Source organism: Pleurodeles waltl, chromosome 8 (assembly GCF_031143425.1).
Source record: "Pleurodeles waltl isolate 20211129_DDA chromosome 8, aPleWal1.hap1.20221129, whole genome shotgun sequence".
Taxonomy (NCBI): domain Eukaryota; kingdom Metazoa; phylum Chordata; class Amphibia; order Caudata; family Salamandridae; genus Pleurodeles; species Pleurodeles waltl.
Window position 1 is genome coordinate 332663055 of NC_090447.1, and position 12989 is coordinate 332676043.

At 50.2% G+C, this 12989-nt stretch overlaps 1 protein-coding gene across 1 annotated transcript in view; it reads left to right on the forward strand.

The window, feature by feature from the left end:
- Positions 1-1016: 1016 nt before the first annotated feature.
- The window catches only part of NDP (norrin cystine knot growth factor NDP), a 333976-nt gene continuing 322003 nt past the window's right edge, over positions 1017-12989 (forward strand). Inside the window, exon 1 of the mRNA XM_069204196.1 lies at positions 1017-1067. The gene's annotated coding sequence lies outside the window, so the exon portion shown is untranslated. The remainder of the gene's footprint in view (positions 1068-12989) is intronic.

The window sequence follows — 12989 nt, forward strand, 5'->3', positions numbered from 1 at the left end:
CAAGAGCGGAATGTTCCGCGAGATCCTATTCAGTCAGTCCACAACAGTGCTCAAAAGTTCACATTAGGGTCTCCACGGGAATTTTCCACAGTGAACGGAAAAAAAGGTCTGCTCTACATTTTCGAGGGTCTTGTCGAAATGTGGTGAATAATATTTGCCAAAAATAGCATCAGGCTGCGGAAATAATTTGAGTTGTAACACCTTGGGCGGGGAGATAGCGAAAGTCTCGGGAGAGGCCGGAAAAAGTCATTTTTCTGGAGGGCAGCAAATTAGTGAATTGTGTTTGTTCCAACTTGAGAGATCCGTGTGGTTTGCCATCACACATCATAGATGCACGAACTATGATACTAGCCGCTGACGAGAAGGTGAAGGAGGCGAACACAGCAGGTGCTTTTATTAATAATAGAGAAAAATGAAACTGTATATGACCTTTTTCGAAGTGCATGTTTCGAAAAACAAATGTGAGTGGCCAATATACATATATTTTGTGGCCAAATGTTGATCAGAATCAAATCCCAACGATTTGTTTTCTATTAGTTTTCTTTTTTTTTGTCAATTAATGATGCTGTTTTCCACAAAACATTTTTTATTCAAAGTTCTAAAACCGATAGACTACAAAATATAAATTGGACATGAACTTTACAATGTACTAAAAATAGGAGAGATGAACCAGAAAAAAATCAAATCTATTTAAAGGTTTCTATTGTCTAGGTATTTTCCATGTGATATATATAAAAATAATTGTTTATTTGACATGAGCACGTTAACATTTTGTAAAGAAATGCCCTAGATAAGGGCAGACGTATATAGCAAAATCACGGGGACATGCCTTGCTTTGCATTTTAAACATAATCTTTTCATGTGATTGTTCATGCTAGCATGCTGCATAAAGTTCATGATGTCGCCAAAGGAACTTCACAACGCACGAACTTTTTGACATTTGAAAAGAAGAGGGATCTTTGGGCACGAATTACAGAGACTGGTGTATGACTAAGTGTGACTTACTCTTGCAGTGCGTCTGGCTTTGTGATTCAGGATTACTTCTGGAATTCTGGAGTACTACTAAAGTAAGTCATAGCAGAATCTACGCCCATCATCACTAGCATGTAAAGTCTTCTCCTCCTGCTACCTATGCAGGTGTCATGAGATTTATATGAAGAGGGAGCTGGTATGGATTTGCCATTTTATGGTACATAAGGCATTCAAAAGCAGAAACTGAAGAAAATATGAGAGAAGTGAGCACTATTCCTGTCTGGGTTGGACTGAAATGACACACGTATTTTTTTCTGCTTGTTAATCTGTTGTGCTACATAGAAGCCACAAGGGGTGTTGGTGCTTTATGAAAGGCTATAATTAGTAATTAAATATATATGAGTGACACTTTTTTGTTTTTGTTGGCTATGGATAGCTATGTTTGCTTTGTTTTTTATGCATATTTTTATGTGTTGGCTGCGCCTTGAAGCTATTCTTTGTGTGACAGTTGGTGCTTTATCATGCAATACAATCCGACATATAGATAGTAATAGAAATAAAGGCAATTGCTTCATTCTTGTACAGAGTTCTGTTTATCGTCTGGCTTAACAGTGCAACTATTGGCAGAAAATTGTGAGGACTTCGGCTCTGTCCTCATGTCGGGAGCCAGGGGTACATGTTTTGATTGCGCAGAAGTTGCGTATTTCCACAAAACAAAGTGTTTGCCTTACACAGCTGTGCGTTGTTTATTTATCCAGCTGCTTGAGCTTGAGCTTTCAGGGGCACACACATGATATTGTAATGCTATCAAAGTGTCTTAGCCAACGAGATGATTCATAATGTTTTTTCTACGGCTGCAGCGCACATGTGAGGAGGGCAGTCACTAACCTAAATCGAGGTTTATATCAGGCTTTATAGTGCCACCTGTCCTGTTCATAGCTGCCAAGTTTGCAGATTGTTTATGTGTGACATTTCTATGGTTTTCGTGTACTTAGGAGTGACATTCAACTGCAAAATGTGTGACACTTAGAGTGACACTTTCTTACGAATAACCTCAAGCAATTAAAACAGGGAAAAGAGAAAAGTACCATAAATTGTGCCGATTAGGCAATAACACATTCTAAAAAATGATATTGAAACTGCTTTAATGTCCTAAAATGGAAGGTCACAACCTACTGCCCCTGATCAGTATAATATATTTGTAAAATTGAAGTTTTTTTTCATGCCTTTGTCTACGGTGCCCGGAGTCCTTTTCAAGAGTATCTACTAAACAAATAATTGTCTCAGAAAATTAAAACGATTCCTTTCATAAGTCACATTATTGGCATATCAACATCGGTACTCACTCTTTGATTTCGTGGTGGATTTTGGTAGATATAATTGGTGTAACACATGGGACGCAACTTTAGTGCACATAATCCAAGGAGCATCATATTATATTTCATGGGATTTCATGGGATGCTGATGATTTGGATTTACAGATGGAGGGAGCTAGAGATTGCTAAATATCATACATCATAATTAAGACATGCCATTTAGAATAATTAAAGATGAGCTGTAAGGTTTCAGAGAGATGTTTATTTTATTCAGGGAAGGGAGGTGTCCCTCAATCTTCTTTCTGTTTTAATGCTGTTTTTGTTAAAATGTTGGATACAGACACTTTCTACAACAACCCAGGAACAGACGGTCGGGTTATATTAGGCTATGATACCTGTTCAGAAGATGAGAATTATGCACAAAACCTGTCATAAGGAAAAATGCACAGCCTGACAAACCATTACTCAGGGATGGTGCATCTCAATATTGAATTAAGTTAAAAATCACCCCACTGGTTTTCAGTACAATATCCTATACAGGAAGCCTACTCGGTTAGTGCACATGCTGCAGAGATGAGTGTGTGACCTGCTCCCAATAACAAAGACATCACCACACTGACTCCTCGCAAGCAAACTACTAACCACTAACTGCTGCACTTACCTATATGTACCACTTGAAGCATCTCCCGACTGGAGAGAGTATCCACCAGGCGAGGCGGGGGGGAGGCACCGGCCTGCAGCAGGCAGTATTAGTGATTGTAGCTGACAACCAGGCCTCTTGCTGGTGCCCGTAAACATACGTTCAGCTTCTTTGGAAGTTCTCCAATGCAGCAAGCCAGGCTTCCACTTATATACTAAGAAGGGGCTGGTGCAGGTGCCTAACTTCCCTGACTGTGTGCTGCACTGCAATGTCCTGTGTTGTGTCCCTGGAGTTAGAGAGTCCTGAGCTAGCTGTCGGAGAGAGCTCAGGTACAGTGTGACTGAAGACAGACTGTCAGGGTCTTGCCCCTGCTCCCCGCACACATGGTATCTTGAACACACAAATATTTAATGTGCCACAAGAGTCTGTGGGGGAGAGACGTGCAATTGCTCTCCTCAAGCTGGCAGAAAAACGTAGGGGCATATTTACTAGAAACTGGTGCATTGGTCCCTATGTGCCACTTTTCTTGTGTCGCCTCCGCCCCACCTAATGACACCACGGTTGCCCATTGATTAAAATGGGTGCGTCATTTTAATGCCTGCTCTTAGCAGGCATTAACAATGATAGAAAAAATGGGGTAGTGAAATGTAAATTTCACTGTGACATTCTTTTGTGCCTCTGTGTGTGGGAATGCCCCCCTTGCATATATTGCACCCACCTAGTACTGTAGTACTTAATCATGTTGCAGAACCCAGACATGTTGTCCAGAGCATGCACGGGCTGAAGAAGCTAGAAACACAGCTTTTAGGGGTAACTGGTAATAGCTGTGGTCATGAGTTTTCCAGCATCCGTGGCTCGCATTGGTTCTTCCTGCTCGTCACATTATTAGATTTACTACTTTAGAAAGCTTTACACAGGCAAGTAACCATCCAGAGAAAGAGCCCAGGGTGGTGCTTTATAAACCATGCTACTATAGTTATATCAAGTGCTTTTTGACAGAATACAGAAGCTGTTTGGCAACGTCATTAACTAGAGAAAGAAAGACAATGCCCTGCAGAGATGAAGAACAAGTCAAAGCAGGAATTAGTATAAAGGCCTGGCCAGCCCTGTGAACTCAGAAGGGATGCCTCAGCTGCTTCTGAGAATGTACTGGAGACAGAGTGAGCAGGAGTTAATGTAAGCACAATTGAGGTTGGCCAGAATGGCTGAAATGGAATGGGTGGGCAAAAGAGTAAGGTTTATTTAAACTGAACACTGAACTTTTACTTTTAAAAGCTAAGTACGTTTTACCAGCTGGAGGAACAGCAGCCATCTTGTTACATGACTTAGGGGGTCATTACAACATTGGTGGTAAAAGCCGCTTACCGCCATGCAGAAGACCACCAACACACCACCGCGGCCACGGAATTACGCCACGGTCATTATGACCCAAAGTCCGGAATCTGCCAAAATCTAGACACCCACACAGGTCCGCCACACCAAAGGTCAGTGATAAACTGACAATAACAAAACCGACACCGTCATGCCAACAGGAATACGCCCACACTATCACGACCCACGAATCAACGTGGTGATCTTTCCATTGGTGGTACACACCGCTGCGCTCAAAATACACACACATTTACAAAACACAGCCACATTGGACACATCGAAATACACATACCTGATACACATACACACACCACTCCCACACACTCAATACAATATAAAACACACACCCACATCACCCACAAACCCCTAAGAACACAATTGCGACTGAAGGCCAGAGAGAGACACCACCATCTACAAACTAGCATCCACAGGCACTAAACACCATCACTCACATAACATCCACGCACCTCACACAACACACCTCTAAATATCACCCCACACATCACAACACACACCACCCCACACATCACCCACACCACCCCATGGCACTGCAAAGACACCCCAGGTTCTCTGAGGAGCTCAGGGTGGAGGAAATCATCCGGGTAGAGCCACAGCTATTCGGATCACAGGTGCAGCACACCTCCATAGCTAGGAAGATGGAGCTATGGCGAAGAATCGTGGACAGGTTCAACACAGTGGGACAGCACCCAAGAACTAGGGATGACATCAGCAAGAGGTGGAACGACCTACGGGGGAAGGTGCGTTCCGTGGTCTCAAGACACCACATCGCGGTTCAGAGGACTGGCGGCGGACCCCCACCTCCTCCCCCAAAATGAACAACATGGGAGGAGCAAGTCTTGGCTATACTGCATCCTGAGGGCCTCGCAGGAGTAGCTGGAGGAATGGACTCTGGTAAGTCAAATCTTTACTACTTCACCCCCACCCAACCTGCATGCCATCACATACCCCCACCCTCACCCTCACCCCCATCACTCCAACTACTTCACCCCCACCCAACCTGCATGCCATCACATACCCCCACCCTCACTCCCATCACTCCAACTCCTCACACATGTCCCAATATCACAATCCACACATCCCAAACACAAGCCCTGCATGCAACACCAAAGCATGGACAGCCATCACCAAAGCATGGCCATTGCACATACCCATACACCCCCCCAACCCATCATCACCCAAGGTCCTACACAGGAATGCAAGCACTGGGGTGCACGGCCACCCACCCATTGCGCACCATGGCACACACAGGTGCAATAATCATGCTTTTACACCCCTACAGGACCCCTACCCAACGTCACTGGACAGGAGGGTCCAGATATGTCCACTCCACCCACAGAAGAGGCCCACAGTGATGATAGCAGCTCTGTCCAACTGGATCTAGATGACCAGCCCAGCCCATCTGGCACCTCGGGACAGTCGGTTCCCCTCACACTGGCACAAGCCACTACAGAGCTTCCCCCCTCTGGAAACACCAGCACAGCACCCACCCAGCGGGCCCATACCTCTGTCCCCAGGGACACGTCAAGCAGCAGTGTGTCCACCACTACAGGGAACCCAGGCTAACCCACCACCCCAACAACAACAGGGACCTGGGGCAGTGGGAACACGGTTCAGGGGACAGAGGCCCAGGAACACAGAGGAACTGGGAGGGCTGCTGTGCGACAGGGGGAGGACAGGCCCAGGGAACGCACTCTCCACGAGGCCCTCTCCAACATCATGGTAGCCTACCACCATTCCCAGGAGACGATGGCAACGGTACTGGCCAAGTTTCAGGAGACCCAGCGGCTGCAGGAGGAACAGTATTTGGGGTTCAGGGAGGAACTCAAATCCATCAATTCCACCCTGGGCACCATTGTAGGGGTTCTGAAGGAACTCGTGAACACCAGGAGAGACACTGTGGCACAACAAGGGGCCCCTGACACTAGCCTGGCCGATGAACTGCCCACCACCTCCGCCGGCGCTAGTGGACAGGAGGCACCGCCACAGGACCACCATACCAGCATCCCACCCCCTGCAGAGGGCGAACCACCCCGCAAATGGTCCCTGAGATCCAGGACAAAGACAGAGAACGATGCCAAGACCCCTGCCAAGAAATGAGACCACCCTGATTGTCATCCTTTTGTCCCACCTTGTCACCCTGTCCATCCTTAAACTGCCCCAGCTCCACTTCCTATGCCCCTTTGGAAAATGCACCTGTGAGACTAATAGACTGGACTCTGCCATGGACATTCCTCCACCATCACCCCTCACCATTTTACAACCCCCTCAACTATTGAGCACTTAAATAAACACCCTTAAAGCACAAAACAATCAGGAGTCTGTCTGTGATTTCGAAATAGTGTATTAGCAATTACAGTGGCAAAATGCTCTTTCAAATGTAATGTCAACATACCTATGTCACACTGCTCTAGTTCATGAGGAAACAAAGCAGATGTCACACAGTGGGACCCACATCTGTGAAATCGTAAGGGAAAGTGACAACTCAGTGACCATACACTGGGCGAAAATGACAGACAGTAGAGAGGTAGTAGATTAAAATCAGATGTAGCAGGAAGTGTTGTCTTCTTACCTGTGTCTCACTGGAAGTATTGCAAGATCACCGTGTTCCTGTTGTCGATGTCCTCTTCTTCTGCTTCCTCGTCTTCACTGTCCACAGGGTCCACAGCAGCCACAAGAACTCCATCTGGACCATCCTCCTGCAGAAAAGGTACCTGTCGTCGCAAAGCCAAGTTGTGAAGCATACAGCAGGCCACGATGATCTGGCACACCTTCTTTGGTGAGTAGAATAGGGAACCACCTGTCATATGGAGGTACTGGAACTTGGCCTTCAGGAGGCCGAAGGTCCGCTCTATAATCCTCCTAGTTCGCCCATGGGCCTCATTGTAGCGTTCCTCTGCCCTTGTCCTGGGATTCCTCACGGGGGTCAGTATCCATGACAGGTTGTGGTAACCAGAGTCACCTGCAAATGGTGAAGGACAACTGTTAAACACACACTAACTCATAGGGACATTCACAGACCCAAACAACTATTCCTACTGTATTGGGTCCATGTCCTCACCTAATAGCCAAACACGGTGCCTCTGGAGTTGCCCCATCATATAAGGGATGCTTCTATTCTGCAGGATGTAAGTGTCATGCACTGAGCCAGGGAATTTTGCATTAACATGGGAGATATACTGGTCTGCCAAACAAACCATCTGCACATTCATGGAATGTAACTCTTCCGGCTTCTGTACACCTGTTCACTCCTGCGGGGAGTACCAAGGCCACATGTTTCCCATCAATGGCACCTATGATGTTGGGGATATGTCCCAGGGCATAGAAATCACCTTTCACTGAAGGCAAATCCTCCACCTGAGGGAAAACGATGTAGCTCCGCATGTGTTTCAGCAGGGCAGACAACACTCTGGACAACACGTTGGAAAACATAGCCTGGGGCATCCCTGATGCTATGGCCACTGTTGTTTGAAAAGACCCACTTGCCAGGAAATGGAGTACTGACAGCACCTGCACTTGAAGTGGGGATTCCTGTGGGATGGCGGATAGCTGACATCAGGTCTGGCTCCAACTGGGCACACAGTTCCTGGATTGTGGCACGATCAAGCCTGTAGGTGATGATCACATGTTGCTGCTCCATTGTCGACACGTCCACCAGCGGTCTGTACACCGGAGGATGCCGCCATCTCCTCACATGCCCCAGCGGACGGTGCCTATGGAGGAGAACAGCGAGCAGAGAGTCAACCAACTCTGAGGTACGTAAACACAGCTTACTCTGAAAATATTAGCAAATCGAAATTTGCCTGTATGAGTGTTTAGGCAAGGCCTAGATATGTGTGACGCAGTCCAAAATAATGCCATGTGGACCCATGAAATGGCGGCTGCCTGACCTGTAAAGTGGGACAGGGGGGTATGAGGTAACTGCGCTGGCGTTGTACACCCCCGCGGTAGGCAGTCGAAGAACGCGGCGCAATCTTGCATTGGTTAACATTGGACCCTATGGGTCCCAGGAGCCAATGACAATGTACGCCGGCGGTGGCGGTACGCACCGCCGCGGACGTGACCACCATTTTCTCTCTGTTCAATCAATTGGTACCTAATCTTCGACTGGAGAGGACCTACACTGCAAGTGCTGCTGTGACCTTATCTGGAAGAGACAATGGCTCGTGTGTCTGGGGAAAGGGCCCCTGCCTTCAGCATGGAGGAGTTGGAGAAACTCGTGGATGGGGTCCTCCCCCAGTACATGCTACTCTACGGTCCTCCAGGGAAAACAGGTAAGTACACTGTGAGCATGCTGTATGGGCAATGCCTGTGTGGAGTGGGGTGGATAAAAGATAGAGGGGGTTGAGAATGAGGCGTGCATGAAAGGACGGTGAGTGTATGTGCGTCATGGCAAGAATAGGGATGGGGGCCAATGACTGTGATGGTGCAGATGGTAATTACTTATCTTTTTCCCCTGTACAATTCTTGTAGGTCAGCGCCCACCAGAAGAAGGACATTTGGCGTGCCATCGCCAAGGAATTCCGGACCTTGGGGGTCTACCACAGATGGAGCACCCACTGCCGGAAAAGATGGGAGGACATTCGCCGCTGGAGCAAGAAGACGGCAGAGGCCCAGCTGGGGATGGCCTCCCAACATGGGAGGGGTGCCCGTCGCACCATGACCCCCCTGATTTTCAGGATCCTGGCGGTGGCGTACCCGGAGTTGGATTGGCGTTTGAGGGCATCACAGCAGACACAAGGGGGTGAGTACACTCTCATTCTGCTGATTCAGCGCGCATTGTAGGTGACTGGGTGGGGGAGGTGGGGTGTGGGTTCCCCTAGGCCAGGGCGAGTTTAGTAGGTAAGGACCCTTCTTAAGGCAGGCCCTGTGGCACCCCACCCCACCTGTGTACAGTGCCAACTACACCTAGTCAGGCTCCTGTGACATCCATGTGTGCAGAAATCGGGCATAGCCTTGTAACCCATATCCCTGGAATTGAATAGTGGACTACAAGTGCGCGGCGTAGTGCAGGGGGCTTCTGTGTTTTTCGTGTCCGCCAAAGGTAGCGGTATTGCATGCACTCAACATGTCTTTCTTCTGTCTCTCCCCCCCCTTTTTGTGGTCTCCCTGTTCTTGTGTGCATTAGCATCATCAGGCGGAGGAGCAGTGGCACCGGAGCAGGAGGGAGCTGTATCCCACATGGCCCTGGAGGGCGACACTACAGAGTCTGAATTCACCAGTGGGATGGAGGGCGAGGGGAGCTCTACGGCGGGGACAGGAGCTGACACCAGCGATACCGACTCCTCCTCTGATGGGAGCTCCCTTGCAGTGGCGGGCCCATCTGTGCCCCTGCATCTAGAGGTACAGCCGCCAACTCCCCTACCAGTACCGCCCTCCCAGCAGCCCCTCAGCGTTTGCCCCGTGCCCGCTCACCCAGGAGGGTGGGCATCACCTTCGCCTCAGGCACCTCAGCCCCTGCCCCAGTCACCCCTGCTGCCCTCAGTGAGGAGGCCATTGATCTCCTCAGGTCCCTCACTGTTGGGCAGTCTACCATTTTGAATGCCATCCAGGGTGTAGAGAGGCAGTTGCAACAAACCAATGCATACCTGGAGGGCATTCACTCTGGTCAGGCAGTCCTTCAGCGAGCTTTTCAGACTCTGGCCTCAGCACTGATGGCAGCCATTGTCCCTGTCTCTAGCCTCCCCCCTCACACTTCCTCCACCCAGACCAACACCCCTGTACCTCAGCCTATCCCAAGCACACCATCAGACCAGCATGCATACAACTCAACACACAAGGGAAGTTCTGGCAAACATAAGCACCACACATCCCATAGGCACTCACGCAAGCATCCAACACATGCAGGAACATCATCATCCACTGCCTCCTTTGTGTCCCCCTCCTCCTCGTCTCTCTCCTCCCTCCCTGTCTCGTCTCCACTCACACCTGCATGCACTACATCCTCAGCCACTATGTCCATCACCAGCACACCCACCACCACACCCCGCTCACTTGCAGTCACCACCCCCACTACTATTCACACGTCCCCTGTGTCCTCTCCCAGTGTGTCTGTGAGGCCACCTCCCAAGGTACACAAACGCAGCCACACACCCACCCAACAGCCATCCACCTCACGACAGCCTCCAGCCCATGCACCTTCACCCAAAGTCACCAAGTGTACACCTCCTACAACCACTACCTCTTCCTCCACTCCCAAACCCCCTCCAGCTACCCGTTCCAGTGTTCCTAAGAAACTTTTCCTGGCCAACCTTGACCTCTTTCCCTCACCTCCCCCACCCCTTCAGTCTCCTAGGGCCCGACTCTCCAGGTCCCAACCTAGCACCTCAGCCACAACATCGGCGGGGCCAGTGGTGCCAGTAGTCACCGGATTCTGGAGTGCACCAGGCAGCAGGTCAGCCAGTGTGGCAAGAAGCCAGTGCACGGACAGTCCCCCACCTGTCAAGCACAAAATGTTGGCCAGTGCCCAGCGGGAGAGTGGAAAGAAATCAGCCACCAAAGCCGCTCCCAGGGGTACAGTTGGGAGTGTGGAGACAGCTGCAACACCATACAAGGTGGGGAAGGGGCACAGTAAAACCACCAAGTCTGGGAAAATCAGCACGGCAGACAAGATCGCCAGCAGCACCGCTGCCCAGGACAAGACTGCCACCAGCACCGCTGCCCAGGACAAGACCGCCACCAGCAGCACCGCTACCCAGGACAGGACAAGACCGCCACCAGCAGCACCGCTGCCCAGGACAAGACCGCCACCAGCCCTGCTGCCCAGGACAAGAGCGCCAGCAGCACCGCTGCCCAGGCCAAGACCGCCACCAGCAGCACCGCTGCCCAGGACAACACCGCCACCAGCCCCGCTGCCCAGGACCCCGCCGCCAGCAGCACCGCTGCCCAGGACAAAACCGCCACCAGCCCCACTGCCCAGGACCCCGCCGCCAGCAGCACCGCTGCCCAGGACAAAACCGCCACCAGCCCCACTGCCCAGGACCCCGCCGCCAGCAGCACCGCTGCCCAGGACAAGACCGCCAGCACCACCGCAGGACAGTGAGTGCCAATGATAACAACGCTACTGAGGCTGCCACGGGCAAGATGAAGCACTCTGGGCACCAAGCCCCCTCCAGAACCAGTGGAGAGTTACATCCACTACCTCTGTCCATGGCAGGATGAAGCACTCTGGGCAGGATGAAGCACTCTGGGCACCAAGCCCCCTCCAGAACCAGTGGAGAGTTACATCCACTACCTCTGTCCTTGGCAGGATGAAGCACTCTGGGCACCAAGCACCCTCCAGAACCAGTGGAGACTGTTATCCACTTGAGAGACTGTGGCTTTGCACATCCCAGGATTGATCAGTGGGCAACCCACCCACTGTAGAGACTTGAGAGACTATGGCTTTGCACTCCCCATGATTGAACAGTGGGCAACCCACCCACTGTAGAGACTTGAGAGACTGTGGCTTTGCACTTCCCAGGATTGAACAGTGGGCAACCCACCCACTGTAGAGACTTGAGAGACTGCGGCTTTGCACTCCCCAGGGTTGAACAGTGGGCAAACCACCCACTGTAGAGACTTGAGAGACTGTGGCTTTGCACTCCCCAGGGTTGAACAGTGGGCAACCCACCCACTGTAGGGACTCGAGAGACTGTGGCTTTGCACTACCCAGGACACAGCAGTGGGAATGTAGGCCCCTCGTGGATCTGGCATCATGCACTCATCGGGCTGAGGTGTCCCCCCCTTCCCTTCCCCCTGAGGTACCTGTTTTATTTCTATCTGATGCCCCAGCTGTGTTCTCTCCGTCTTGTTCGGGTATTGAGTGTGGGCCTCGCCCATGCCTTTTGGGCCCAGTGGTCCACGGACTATGATGGTGGAATCCCTTGGACTTTTGTTCTTGGTGCATATAATTGTTTATAGTGTAAATGTGTATATATGTAAATATTTTTGATTTATGTAATTGAATATATTACGATTATTCAACTCATTTCCTTTTGTCCTTGCATTCTTCCAGGGGGGTTTGGGGTGTGTAACTGTAATGTATCATGCTGTATTTGTGTGTGTGTTTTAGTGGGTGAGGGAGGGGGTGGGGGTGTTGCGTATTGTGTGTGTGTGTCACTGTTTTTTCCCTCCCCCCTCCCCTGTGTCGTAGGTGCAGTACTCACCGTGGTCTTCGCCGCTTGCGTTCGTGCTCCTGGTAGAGGAGCAGGAAGATAAAGGCTGGGAGTATCTGAAGTTCCGGTTCCATGGCGTCCTGGTTCCTCGTGGGGTGTGTAGAGGTGAGCGTGTCCCCTTCCAAGTCCTGTTTCCGCCGTGTTTTTGTTCGCGGTGAAGACACCCCGGAAAAGGTGGCGGATTGGACTGTTGTAATAATGTGGGTGGTACATTGTCTTCCACCTGTCTGTTGGTTGTTACCGCCGTGGTGTTTGTTTGTACCGCCTCGGCGGTCAGAGTGTTAAAGTGGCTGTCTATGTTGGCAGTTTCCGCCACGGTCGTAATTCCATTTTTTTACCGCCGACCTGTTGGCGGTTTTACAGCCGCTTTAACACCGACTGCCAGGGTTGTAATGACCACCTAGGTATTAAAGTGACTGACTTCTTAGTAGCCCCATCTGACCACCACACGGTCAGAGAGGGGTTGCAGGCCACTTTTCTAGCCGGTGGGCAGCAGAGTCTGTTTCAAAAGACAGA